Source organism: Hemiscyllium ocellatum, chromosome 17 (assembly GCF_020745735.1).
Source record: "Hemiscyllium ocellatum isolate sHemOce1 chromosome 17, sHemOce1.pat.X.cur, whole genome shotgun sequence".
Classification (NCBI taxonomy): Eukaryota; Metazoa; Chordata; class Chondrichthyes; order Orectolobiformes; family Hemiscylliidae; genus Hemiscyllium; species Hemiscyllium ocellatum.
Genome location: NC_083417.1, coordinates 57843201 through 57856430, shown reverse-complemented (window position 1 = coordinate 57856430; position 13230 = coordinate 57843201). Strand labels below are relative to the sequence as shown.

Here is a 13230-nt window from a genome sequence, read left to right as displayed (position 1 = left end):
GGTTCTGTTCGCCGAAATGGGAATTTGTGTTGCAGACGTTTCGTCCTCTAAGTGACATCCTCAGTGCTTGGGAGCCTCCTGTGAGGCACTTCTGCGTTGTTTCCTCCAGCATTATAGTGGTTTGTCTCTGCCGCTTCCGGTTGTCAGTTCCAGCTGTCTGTTGCAATGGCTGGTATATTGGGTCCAGGTCAATGTGTTTGTTGATAGAATCTGTGGATGAGTGCCATGCCTCTAGGAATTCCCTGGCTGTTCTCTGTTTGGCTTGTCCTATAATAGTAGTGTTGGACTGTGGGCTATTAACAGCAGCAGAATTGTACTTCAGTGTAATGTGTAATCTCATGGCCCAACATAGCCCCATTTAACCGTTACCATCAAGGCAGGGGATCAACCCTGGTTCAATGGAGAGTGCAGGAGGGCAAGCCAGAAGCAGCACTAGGCATACCTGAAGAGCCGGCGTCAAGCTGGAGAAGCTGCCAAACGGGACGACTAGCATGCAAAAGCAGCAACTGATAGAACTAAGCAATCCCACAGCCAACGGATCAGTTCTGCAGTCCTGCCGCATCAAGTTGTGAATGGTGGTAGATGTTTACAAGTATCCCCATCTTCAATGATGGAAGAGCCCAGAACATCATTCCTGAAGAAGGGCTTATGTCCGAAACGTCGATTTTCCTGCTCCTCGGATGTTGACTGATCTGCACTTTTCCAGCACCACACTTTTTAACCCCAAAACATCATTGCAAAAGATAAGGCTGAAGCTTTCCAGAAGTGCCAAGTGGATGATCCAACTCTGCCTCTTCCTGATTGCCAGCATTAAAAATACCAGTCTTCTGCCAATTCGATCACTCAACATGATATCAAGAAATGGTTAGAGATACTGGATAAACCAAAGACTATTGGCCCTGACAACATTCCAGCATAGTACAGAAGACTTGTGCTCCAGAACTTACTGTTCCAATACAGTTATACACTGGTATCTACCCGACAATGTGGAAAATTGCCCAAGTATATCTGTACATAAAAACCAGGACAAATCCAACCCAACCAATTGCCGTGCAATCAATCTACTCTCGATCATCAAAGTGATGGAAGGTGTCATCAACAGTACTGTTGAGCAGCACCTTCTGAGCAATAACCTGTTCAGTGATGCCCAGTTTAGGTTCTGCCAGGGCAATTCAGATTCAGACCTCATTACAGCCTTGATCCAAACATGGATAAAAATGCTGAATTCCAGAGGTGAAGCTGAATTCGACAATTAAGGGGCCTGCGCAAAATTGGAATCATTGGATATCAGAGTTCAAACTCTCCAGTGGTTGGAGTCATAAATGCCACAAAGGAAGATAGTTGTGGTTGTTGGAGGTCAGTCATCTCAGCTGTAGGGCATCCCTGCAGGAGTTCCTCAGGATAGTGTCTCATGAATGACTTCATAAGGTAAGAAATGGGGATGTCTGCCGACGATTGCACAGTGTTCAGCACCATTTGTGACTCCTCAGACACTGAAGCAGCCCATGTTCAAATGCAACAAGTTCTGGGTAATATCCAGACTTAGGCTGACAAGTGGCAAGTAACATTTGCGCCACACAAATGTCAGGTTATGACTATCATGAATAAGAGAGAATCGAACCACCAGCCTTGGTATTTAATGGTGTTACCATCACTGAATCCCCCACTGTCAACATCCTGGGATGAATCATTGATCAGAAACAAAACTGGACTCAACATATAAACACAGTGGATACAAGAGCAGGTCAGAAGCTAGGAATACCATGGCAAGTTACTCACCTCCTGACTCTTGGAGCCTGACCATTAGCTACAAGGCACAAGTCAGGAGAGTGATGGAATACTTCCCACTTGCCCAGATGAGTGCAGCCCCAACAACACTCAACAAGTGTGACATTATCCAAGACAAAGCAGCCCACTTGTTTGCCACAACATACACAAGCATTTACCCCCTCCACTACTGATGCTCAGTAGCAGCAATGTGCACTATCTACAAGATGCACTGCAGAAATTCACCAAAGATGCTCAGATAGCATTTTCCAAACCCACAACCACTTCCATTGAGAAAGTCAAGGGCAGCACAGACATTGGAATACCACCACCTTCAAATTACCCTCCAAGCTGCTCACTATCATGACATAGAAATAAATCTCAATTCCTTCAGTGTTGCTGGGTCAAAATCCTGGAATTCCCTCCTTAATGGCATTGTGGGTCAACCTATAACAGGTGGAGTGCAGCAGTTTAAGAAGTCTGCACCTTCTCTAGGACAACTAGGGTTAGGCAATAAATGTTACCCTGCCAGCGACACCCACATCCCACAAAATGAATAAATAAAATAAGAAAATTCCTGCCTGCATAGTGGGTTGCTAATTTCTCTTGATCTGCCACGTCAAAGGTAAATGTCTCAAAATGTTTAGGGCAGCTGTGGACTGACGATACTTGACAACAGCCTTTTCTGCTGATGGCATGAATCCTGGGATATCCTAGCAGCAGCTTGTGCGTCCACCTATTGGACAGGCAGGGTGTGATACCTAGTTAATGAGGGGGTTTGGGACAATAGCACAAGAAAACCTGCTTGGCAACACAAGGAGAAATTCCTTTTGAAATTCAGTGAAAATGACATTTGGCCAAAAAGGCCATACACATAGAAGCACAATTATGCCATTGAACCCGTTGAATCTGTTCATCATTTGATCAAAACTAATATGTTTCTCAATCCCATTCTCCTGCCTTCTCCCCATAACCCTTTAATCCCCAAACTAATCCAGAACCTATCTGTCTCTTTTAAAAACAATCAATTCTTTGGTCTCCACAGCCCCATCAGCAATGAGTTCCACAGATTCACCTCCCTCTGGCTGAAGAAATTGCTTTTTATTCTCAGTTCTAAAGGGTCATTCCTTACTGTGAGCCTGCACCCTCGGGTCCTAGTGTCTCCGACCGGTGCAAACACCTTCTCCACATCCACTCTAACTTGGTCTTTCAATATTCTGTAAGTTTCAGTCAGATCATTCCCCCTCATCATTCTAAACTCGATGTATCAACAACAATACACTTAAACTCCATTGTTGAAATTTATCTCTTGCTTTTCAGTTATAGTATTAAATTTTCTTTCTTGTCTATAACAAAACATTTATCATTGATAGAGTATTTAAGTAATGTGGAACCATCACTACTCACTCTTCGTCACATGAAGCATTAATAAAACAAAGAATCATCTGTAATTAGATTTTTAATCACTGTATCCACTTGCAAACTTCAACCTCAAAATAAAAGAAGTATCAGCCTGCAGAAACCCAATATTTTCAATAAGCTTGTGAAAATGATTAGACAATTTTATATTAACTGCAGACCTGTTCATCAGTATTATCAACCTTAAATGAAGACCTGATAAGGTCAGTGACTTCTATTTCTATCTTTCTCTTAAACATTTTCTCCAAGCAGAGGCTACATTAAATCAAAAAGAAAGCTTTATTTGTGGAGATCACTGCACGTTCACGTACATAAATATAAAAATGTCTAAGTACATATTCCTCCCATTCTTTGGCATGTGTAATAATGCAGTTTGGTTTTACTAAACTGCTACCTTGAAAAGCAATTAGAAATATAGACCATGAAAACTATTAAAGTAGCCACAGTGCAGTGCAGTGCACCTAAAGTCCCCCTCCCAGTGTTCTGCATAGTATTAATGAGGTGAATTTGAGATCCAGTACACCACTAAAATGGAACAAAAGCTTAGGACAAAGTTTAATTTTCATCTGCCTATAGCCTATGACCATGGTCTTCAAGGTGAACTGGTGTTGTGTTTGGATATGCTGTTAACAGTGTAATATAAATCATTAGCAACAGCTTTGTGCTTCGTGTAGCTGCCCAAACAGGTGAGTAAAGAATTGAAGCAAATAGGATCAGGTGTGGAATTTCAGCCAACTTTGTTTTAAGGATTCATCACAATTTACCCTTAACTAGAACTGGAAAAAAAAGGTAATCAAGAAGAGCCAAAAGAAATAAAATATATTGTACATTAAATGTAAAAATGCAGTGCGGAATTAGGTCATTCAACTACTCAAGTCTGCTCTGCCATTCAGTAAGATCATGGTCAGTCTACCTCAACTGTGCCTTTCTATAATGTCCTCATAACTCTTTATTTTCTTAATACCCAAAAATCTATCAATCTCTGATTTAAAGATATTTTGCGACTGAGTGTCCACAACTGTTTAGGCTAGAGAGTTCCAAGATTCACATCCTCTGAAGAAATTTCACCTCATCATAGTCCTAAATGGCAAAACCCTTGTTCTGGCAATGTGACCCCCTAGTTCTAATTCCCAAAAAAATTCCCAAAAACTCCCAAACTAAAGCCAGTCGAGGCTTAATCTCAGAAGGAAGCCATTTCGTCCATTGTATCTGCATTGGTTTTCGAACAAACAACTCACCTAATGGTATTCCCTTGCCTTTCCCTTAACCCTGCATATTTCTCTTAATTAGATAGAAATACAATTCCCTCTTGAATGCCCCAGAGACCAACTTCTCCACACTCTCAGGAAGTAGAATTCCTATACTAACCACTCACTGTCAGGATCTTATGCTCTCTGCAATAAGTGTGGGGTGGACGACATCAGGAGTGACTAACTCCTACCCCCCACAGTGAGAGAGCCCACCAGATCAAGCTTCAGCTTACCATTTAAGAGTTTTTCAGAGGGCTTCTTTGCCTATGAAAAGCATTAAAACTGAACTCTTGCCCTGTTAGAAGTAGCCAGCCAATCAGAGACCAGCAGCCACTGGGAGCTGGAAAGTGGCACTAAAGGCCCAGGCTGTGAAGAAAAGGTGTGGAGTTTTTCAGAATGGGTGGTGGATTGCAGAGAACAGAGAAATGAAGGATTTCTTTCAGCAATCATGCCTTTGCTTCATCATCCATGTCCCCAATTACCTAACAATGGTGCAAAAGGAGGCCACCTCCAACCATATAGGTTGGGCACCCTGGTTTCCTGGCCCAAAAGAAGTCGTTTTTCTTGCCATTAGGGAAGACTAGTATTCAGGCTGGTGACTGGTTGAAGTCTTAATGTGGCCATTAATTGACTGTCTAAGAGCCTTCATTAATGGTGGGTCAGGAGTCATCCGTGGATTTAATTACGGAGTGGTAGGAAGGGGCAGGTGTCTCACCGGTGCCAATCTGTCCAATTATTTGCCCTTCCTGCCACTCTAGTGAGGGGAAATTCTGCCCACTGTGTGCATACAGTTCTTTTTGTATCTGCATTACTTCTTTACCAATTGCCTTAAAACTTGCTCTATTGTTCTCCGTCTTACTGTCAGATGGAACAGTATTTCCTTACCTAGTCTTTCCAGATTCTGTATTAAATCTCCTTAGGGACTATTATTATTTTATTGTTTAGTAAATTCAAATGTCCAGAGACAAGCAGTAACCTCATTCACTAAATTTAAGATGATTAGTCTGTCACTTAGTCTGTGGAGGGCACACTCCTCAGTAATGTGCCACATTATTTTTCTGTCTCTAAGTGCATAACAGGTTTGTACTGACACTCATTAGGGATTCCATCCCATTTGTACATCAGGGACAGTCAATAAATACTGCCTTGCCAGCAACAACCACATGCTGAAGGATGGTTAATTTTCAAACTGCACCATCATTGTTTACTGTGAAAATCGGCATGCATTTTTGATATGGGTATAATTTCAATTTCCAGTGAAAAGACAGTAATGCCCTTGAGAAGTTGTTAGTGATTTTCTTGATCATAGCTGTCTTTATTGTGAAGGTATAGGCAGTTAGGTAGGTCTGTGATGTTGACTTAGTCGTGCGTGACTTGAAAAGAAACTTGGATATGGTGATGTTCTTATTCATTTGCTGTCCTTGTCTTTTTAGGTAGTGGATTTGTGAGTTGCTGCAATTCCTCCTGTACCTGGTACATACTGTAACAACATAGGCTGGTGATGTAGAAAATAAATATTTAAACTAGTGAATGGAATGTCAGACAAATGGAATGCTTTATCTTGAAATGGTCCTGTGCTTCTAAAGTATTTTTTGTTCATTTATGGGATAGGAGCATTGCTGGCTGGGCCAGTATTTATTGCTCGTCCTTCATTGCCTTTGTGAAAATGGTGGTCAGCTGTCTTCTGTTACTGCAATCCTTATGGTGTAGATTTACCCACAGTGCAGTTAGGGAGGGTGTTCCTGGATTTTGACAATGTCTCGGGGTAATGTGTAGGTTAGACGGAAACTTGCAAGTGATGAATTTCCCTTGTATATTCTAGGTGGTAGAAATTGCAGGTTTGGAATTTGCTCTTGAACAAGTCTGGATGAATTACTGCAAGACACCATTGAGATCATAATACTGCTGCCACTGCGCACCAGTGTTGGATGGATTCAACGTTGGAGGTGGTGGATGGTGGAGGTCAATTGAGCTGTCTGCTTTGTCCTCAATTGTGTTGAGCTTCTTGAGTGTTGTTGAAACTGCTCCCATTCAGGCAAGTGGAGAGTATTCCATCACACAGTTGAAGATGGTTGGCAGGCAATGAGAACATGAGATACTCACCGTCGAATTCATAGCCCCTGACTTTGTCTTGCAGCCACTTCATTTATATGACTGATCTAAGTTTAGTTTGTGGTCAATGACGACCTCGACAATGTTGATCGTAGGGGAATTTGGCAATGGCATTGAATGTCATTGATTTAAAAGGGAGATGATTAGATTTTGTCTTGCCAGGTACTTGGGTGGCCTAAATATTATCCCAAACCTGGATGTTGTCCAGATTTTAATGCATGTGGACATAGGCTGCTTCAGTAACTGAAGAGTTTGAATGGTGCTGAACATTGCACAATTATCAGTGAACATCACCACATCTAACCTTATGATAGAGAGTAGAAGCAGCTAAAGATGATGTGGACCTAGGACATTACCCTGAGAAACTTTTGCAATGATGCCCTGGAACTGTGATGATTGACTTCCAACAATCACAGCAATCTTCTTTCATGTTAGGTATCACTCCAACCAGCAGGGAGTTTCCCTGATTTCCTTTTGATTCAAGTTTTGCTAGAGCACCTTGATGTCACTCTGGTTCACATGCTGCTGCCGTTTTTGTCAAGGACAGTCACTTACAACTCACCCCTGGAGGTCAGTTCATTTGACCGCATTTAGACCTGGACAGTAATGGGGTCAGGTGGTTAAATGATCCTGAGGATTCCAAACTAAGTGTCAGTGATTTGTTATTGCTGAGCAAATGCTGTTTCTCAGCATGTTTGATGATCCTTTCTATTGATGATCGAGAGTAGACTGACCATGTGGTAGTCAGTAAGGTTGGGTTTGTCTTGTGTTTTGTGGACATGATATGCTTGGAGAATTTTTTGATAGATACCAGTGTTATAACTATCACCTATCCAAACCACAAGGGAATATCCCATTCATACTCCTGACATTTGCCATATAAATCATGGAGAGGTATTATGGACTTAGGTGGTAAAAGTTGTTTACTGCAATATACCAGGGTGACCTGGTCTGATAGCCATAGAATCTACGTTACTAGCCCATTTCAGTTTGTGGTAATTTGATTTGATTTATTGTCACATGTAGCAAGATACAGTGGAGAGTATTATTTGTGTGCTAACCAGCTAACTCATACCTCAAGTAAATACGTCAGGGTAATAGAACAGAATGCAGAATATAGTGTCACAGCTACAGATAAGGTGTAGAGAAAGATCAACTCTAATATGAGAGGTCCTTCATAAGTCTGATAACAGCAGGGAAGAAGCTGTTTTTGAACATGTTGGTATGTGTTTTCAAACATTTGCATCTTCTGCTTGGTGGAAGAGAGTATAACCAAGGTGGGAGAGGTCTTTGATTATGTTGGCTGCTTTCCCGAGGCAGTGGGAAGTGTGAAGAGTCAATGGATATAAGGCTGGTTTTCGTGATAGACTGGGCTGTGTTCACAACGTAGATAGGATACTTCCTATGGTGCATCTCTAAAACTCTGTTTATAAAAATCTATAAAGTGTATAAAAGTTAATGACACTGAGATAGTTGCTGGGGAGGTTCTGCAATGTTAGTGCAATTGATTAACACTAATAAGTTCTAAGTTATGAATTTTTTTTGGTGATGGTTGTTGTCTGCCATTTCTCTGGTGCACGTTACTTGCCTGTTTTAGCCAAAACCCACCTATTCTCCAAATCTTGCTTCATGCACACATCAACTCCATCATTTTTGAAGAATTGCAAATGAAGCCAAACATTGTGTAGCCGTCAGTGAACATCTACATTCCTGACCTAACGATGGAGGGAGAGCTGTTAAGGCTGTTCCTGGACCACTTCATTGATACCTGCAGTGAAGTCTGAAGCTGAAATGATTAGAGCCTAACAATTGCAACTGTCTTACTTTGTGGGAAGTATGACTGGAGTCGCTGGAGAGTTTTGTTTTCTTCCTGATTTATAATGATTTTAGTTTTACTGGAGCTGTTTGGTGCCATGCTCAGATAGATGGTTCTTTGACTTCAAGAGCAGCTGCTTTCACATCACCTGTGGAATTTAGCTGTTATGTGCATGGTCGGGCCATGAGTGAAATACGGCTAGAGCCGAGCATTCTGACTTACTATCAAACAGCTGTAAAATTGGGTTAAGTTATGATACAGGTATCTGTAATTAGTCAATGGCTGAACTCTAATGACCAAACTCTTAGGCAATATGAATTATAAATATAAAGAATAGTAGACTGGTAAAGTACGTGATTTAAACAATAATAAATAGATTGAAAATGAGAGAATGGTCCATTTTAGGACTAAACCACATTGGAAGTAATCAAGAAAATACTCAAACGTTAATGGACAGGAAGGTTTGCTGTTTAAAGTCTGCATGTATGTATGGGTACAGTGAGTTCTTCACACTTTAATGAAATCTGAGACGTGATATTAAGTTGAGGGTGGTAATCTCTAATGCATAATTGGTAATCTAATTACTTTCTATCCAAGCTTTAATTGGCAACTAGAAACTGGTAATAAATTGTATCTGTTCAGATAATTTGAATCACTCATTTGTAGCTAGCAGAACATCTGTGATATCTACTGCCATCTGCTGTCATTCTGAGAAAGTCCATTCTAAAAGTCTGATCAGTTAAAAGGAAAAACACTTAAAATCACATAGGATCTCTACAGTGTGAAAGCAGGCCATTCAGCCCATCGAATCCACAACAACTGTCCGAAGAGCAGCCTACTCCCCTGCAACCCTGCATTCCCCATGCCTAATCAACATAGCCTGGTTCAATAGTTAACGCTGCTGTCTCAGAGCTCCAGGGACCAAGATTCAATTCCAGCTTTGGGCGACTGTCTGTGTGGGGTTTGTACATTCTGCCCATATCTGTGTGGGTTTCCTCCGGGTGCACCAGTTTTCTTCCACGGTCCAAAGATGTGCAGGTTAGATTGGCCATGGTAAATTGCCCCTTTGTTTCCAGGGATGTGGTTCTTTATATCATTCAGAATTATTCCAAATACATTAAGTTACATTGAAAAGATACAAGCGAACTTCACATAGTAAAACAGGAAACACCTGAAAACTTATACAAAAGAAATGTATTTGTTTTTCTTTCAAACCTTTCTGCACATCAGTTACAAAGACAAACACACCAGTCATTTTGTTCACATTTTGCCTCACATGTAGTAAAGCAATAAATGGCCAGTTAATCTTTTTTGTGATATTGGTTATAGATGATTATTTCTCAGAACACTATGGAAGCTTTCTGCGTTTTGAATTTATTAATATTCACCTGACCCACTGGTATAGACACTTGGAGTCTCAATTTAGCACAGTCAGCCCTGACAATGCTGCATTCTGTCAGCACTGGTATCTGTGTGTTAGTGCAAGTATTGTGTTTATGTGATCTGATGCTTAGGTACCAACCATCTGTGGTTTCTGGTTGGGGGAGTATTGCCACCAAGCCTCCTTCCTGTACTGGTCTAAGGGGCTGTTCTGTAGTCTATAGTGGAGGATGGACTGTAAATAAGTCTCAGACAAAGAGGCTGTTCACTGAGGTAACACATTATAGTTTACGAAATCTAAGTAAATTCTTTGGCATGCATATTATCTATTCCTAACAAGATGTAAGGAAGGCCCATGTCCTTTCATCGGAAGATCCTATTGGAGGTCCATCTGGCTGTAGGATATCATCAGACAGAGCAGAGTTTATTATAACTCCAACATCAATTCTTCCAGAACTATTACCTTCTACAGCAATACAAAAATGGGACTTGAATTCATAAGCTTTTAATTTGACATTGAATGCTTCCAGCTGAGTCAAGCTGGTATTGTGCCTACTGAGTATTTACAACTAAAGGCTACTGAGGATACTGTATCTATGCAGAGATTACCACATTGACTTCTGTAACTGGGACAGTAGTCATGCAACAACTTCCAGTCTTCTCAGAAACTAATGAGGCTGTACATGCAAGCTAATGGAATAAAATCTAGAAATTAAATTAAATTACCCTAAAGGAAACAGAAGAATTTTAAAAGGAGCTTTTTTTTCTGACTTCGAGTCATAGAGATGCACAGCACTGAAACAGACCCTTCGGTCCAACTTGTCCAGGCCGGCCACAAGTCCTAAATTAATTTAGTCCTATTTGCCAGCACTTGGCCCATGTCCCACTGAACCCTTCCTATTCATGTACCCATCCAGATGTCTTTTAAATATTGTAATTAAATGGTGCAGTTTTAAACTCCAATGAAGATTAAAATGGGATTTAATAAAAAGAATACTATACATCTGTTTACACTTACATCTGTCAGGTTCTTCTGGCAGATTCCAACTTCTGAAGTATTTTTGTACAATTATAAATTTTCCCTTCAGTCACCAAAAGTTAAAACTTTGCCTTTTAAAAATATCTTTCGAGGCACTTGAAAACGATGCAATTATGGCAGTTTAATTTCTCAGATTGTTAGGTAAATATTGTTGCTGTTATTATTCAATTGCATTCCAATAATTAATTTTTGAAAAATTGTTCATTCTAGCTTGCGAACCTCTAAAATGAAAATGAAGACTTGCATTTTTGGCAGTTGATTCATGGGATGTGACCTTTAATGACTAGGTCGTTTTTTTTGCCATTTGTAATTGCCCTTAAGAAGGTGGCAGTTGTTAACTGCTTTCTTGAATCACTGCAATCCTCAGCAGGTTAGGACTGACCACTGAAATCACTCCACAGAAGCTAATATCCCATCACCAAGTCACTCTTTATTTATATGCATATAATACTTGACACCACTCCGACTTTCTCAGAACCAGCTGTCAGTGCGAACAGAACCTCTGACACTCCTGTTTACCTTTGTCAGCCAGGGCATCCTGATTGGACCAGGTTAACAGCCCCAGTCAGAAAACTGCTATTCAATGAGGTCCACTTGGCTGACCTTGTTACATTCACTACAACCACAGTATTAGGAAGGAAGTTTCAGGATTTTGACCCAGCAACAGGTGAGCAACATTAATATAGTTCCAAGTCAGGATGGTATCTAACTTGGAGGGGAAGTTGCAGATGGTGGTGTTCCTATGCATTTGCTGCCCTTGTCCTTCCAAGTGGCAGAGGTTGTGGGTTCAAAAGATGTAGCCAAAGTAGTCTTGGGGAGTTACTGCAGCGCATCTTGTAGATCAGACATACTGCTGCAACTGTGGGCTGTACAAGAGATTTCAATCAAATAGGCTACTTGTCCTGATGGTATCAGACTTCTTGAATATTGTTAGATCTCCATTCCTCTAGGTAAGTGCAGAGTGTTTAATCACATTCATGACTTGTACTGTGTGAGTGCACGCATGAAGTTCTGTCCTTCTAAAGAGCTACTCATGCCACCTTTGAATATTGTGGGTCTTTCAGATCACTGTTGTTTGTGGGATACAGCAGGTTCAAAATGGCTGTCATTTTGATGAGCAGAGAGATCTTGGTGTCCAGGTACTTAGATCTTTGAAAGTTGCCACCAGGTTGATAGGGTTGTTAAGAAGACATATGGTATGTTAGCTTTTATTGGTAGCGGGATTGAGTTTCGGAACCATGAGATCATGCTGCAGCTGTACAAAACTCTGGTGTGGCCACTTTTGGAGTACAGCTCACCACATTATAGGAAAGATGTGGAAGTTTTGGAAAGGGTCCAGAGGAGATTTGCTAGAATTTAGCGAGTTTTGAGATTCAAAAAGAATGGGTACCCAATGAAAACAGTCCGCCGATTTCTCAGCAACAAACCCAAACAAGCAGACAAAACAGGGCAAGAAACCCTAGCCACTCTCCCCTACATCAAAGACATCTTGGAAATGACTGCCAGATTACTCAGACCCCTTGGCATCATGGTAGCCCACAAACCCACCAACACACTAAAACAGCAGCTAATAAACTTGAAAGACCTTATACAGACAATAAGCAAAAGTTATGTAATTTACAAAATACCATGCAAGAACTGTAACAAACATTACATTGGACAAACAGGCAGAAAACTAGCCACCAGGATACATGAACACCAACTAGCCACAAAACGACATGACCCTCTCTCACTAGTATCCTTACGTACAGACAAGGAAGGACACCACTTTGACTGGGACAACACATCCATCCTAGGACAAGCCAAACAGAGACACGCACGAGAATTCCTAGAGGCATGGCATTCCAACCGGAACTCTTATCAACAAAGCCATCGAGTTAGAGACCATCTACCACTCTGAGAAACGGCAGCACGGTGGCACAGTGGTTAGCACTGCTGCTTCACAGCACCAGAGACCTGGGTTCAATTCCCGCCTCAGGCGACTGTCTGTGTGGAGTTTGCACATTCTCCCTGTGTCTGCGTGGGTTTCCTCCGGGTGCTCCGGTTTCCTCCCACAACCCAAAGATGTGCGGGTCAGGTGAATTGGCCATGCTAAATTGCCCGTAGTGTTAGGTAAGGGGTAAATGTAGGGGTATGGGTGGGTTGCGCTTCGGCGGGTCGGTGTGGACTTGTTGGGCCGAAGGGCCTGTTTCCACACTGTAAGTAATCTAATCTAATCTAATCTAATCTAAACAGGAAATGACATCACCACAGGACATGACATCACCAACCCAAAGAAACCCAAACACATGAATAGAAAGCAGGAATCATGTACAGTGGAAACTCGATTATCCGAACGAGATGGGCGGGCACCAGTTCGTTTGGAAAATCAATTAAATGCCTTTCCTCTGGTGCTAGGAGTTTCAAGGTCTACTCCCCATTCAAATGACTAGCAGCACCACACCAAC

The 13230-nt window shown here is 41.4% G+C and overlaps 1 protein-coding gene across 1 annotated transcript in view; it reads left to right on the top strand.

Annotated features, from left to right (window-relative positions):
* The window catches only part of znrf1 (zinc and ring finger 1), a 257590-nt gene that overhangs the window by 204268 nt on the left and 40092 nt on the right, over positions 1–13230 (top strand). The window lies entirely within an intron of this gene.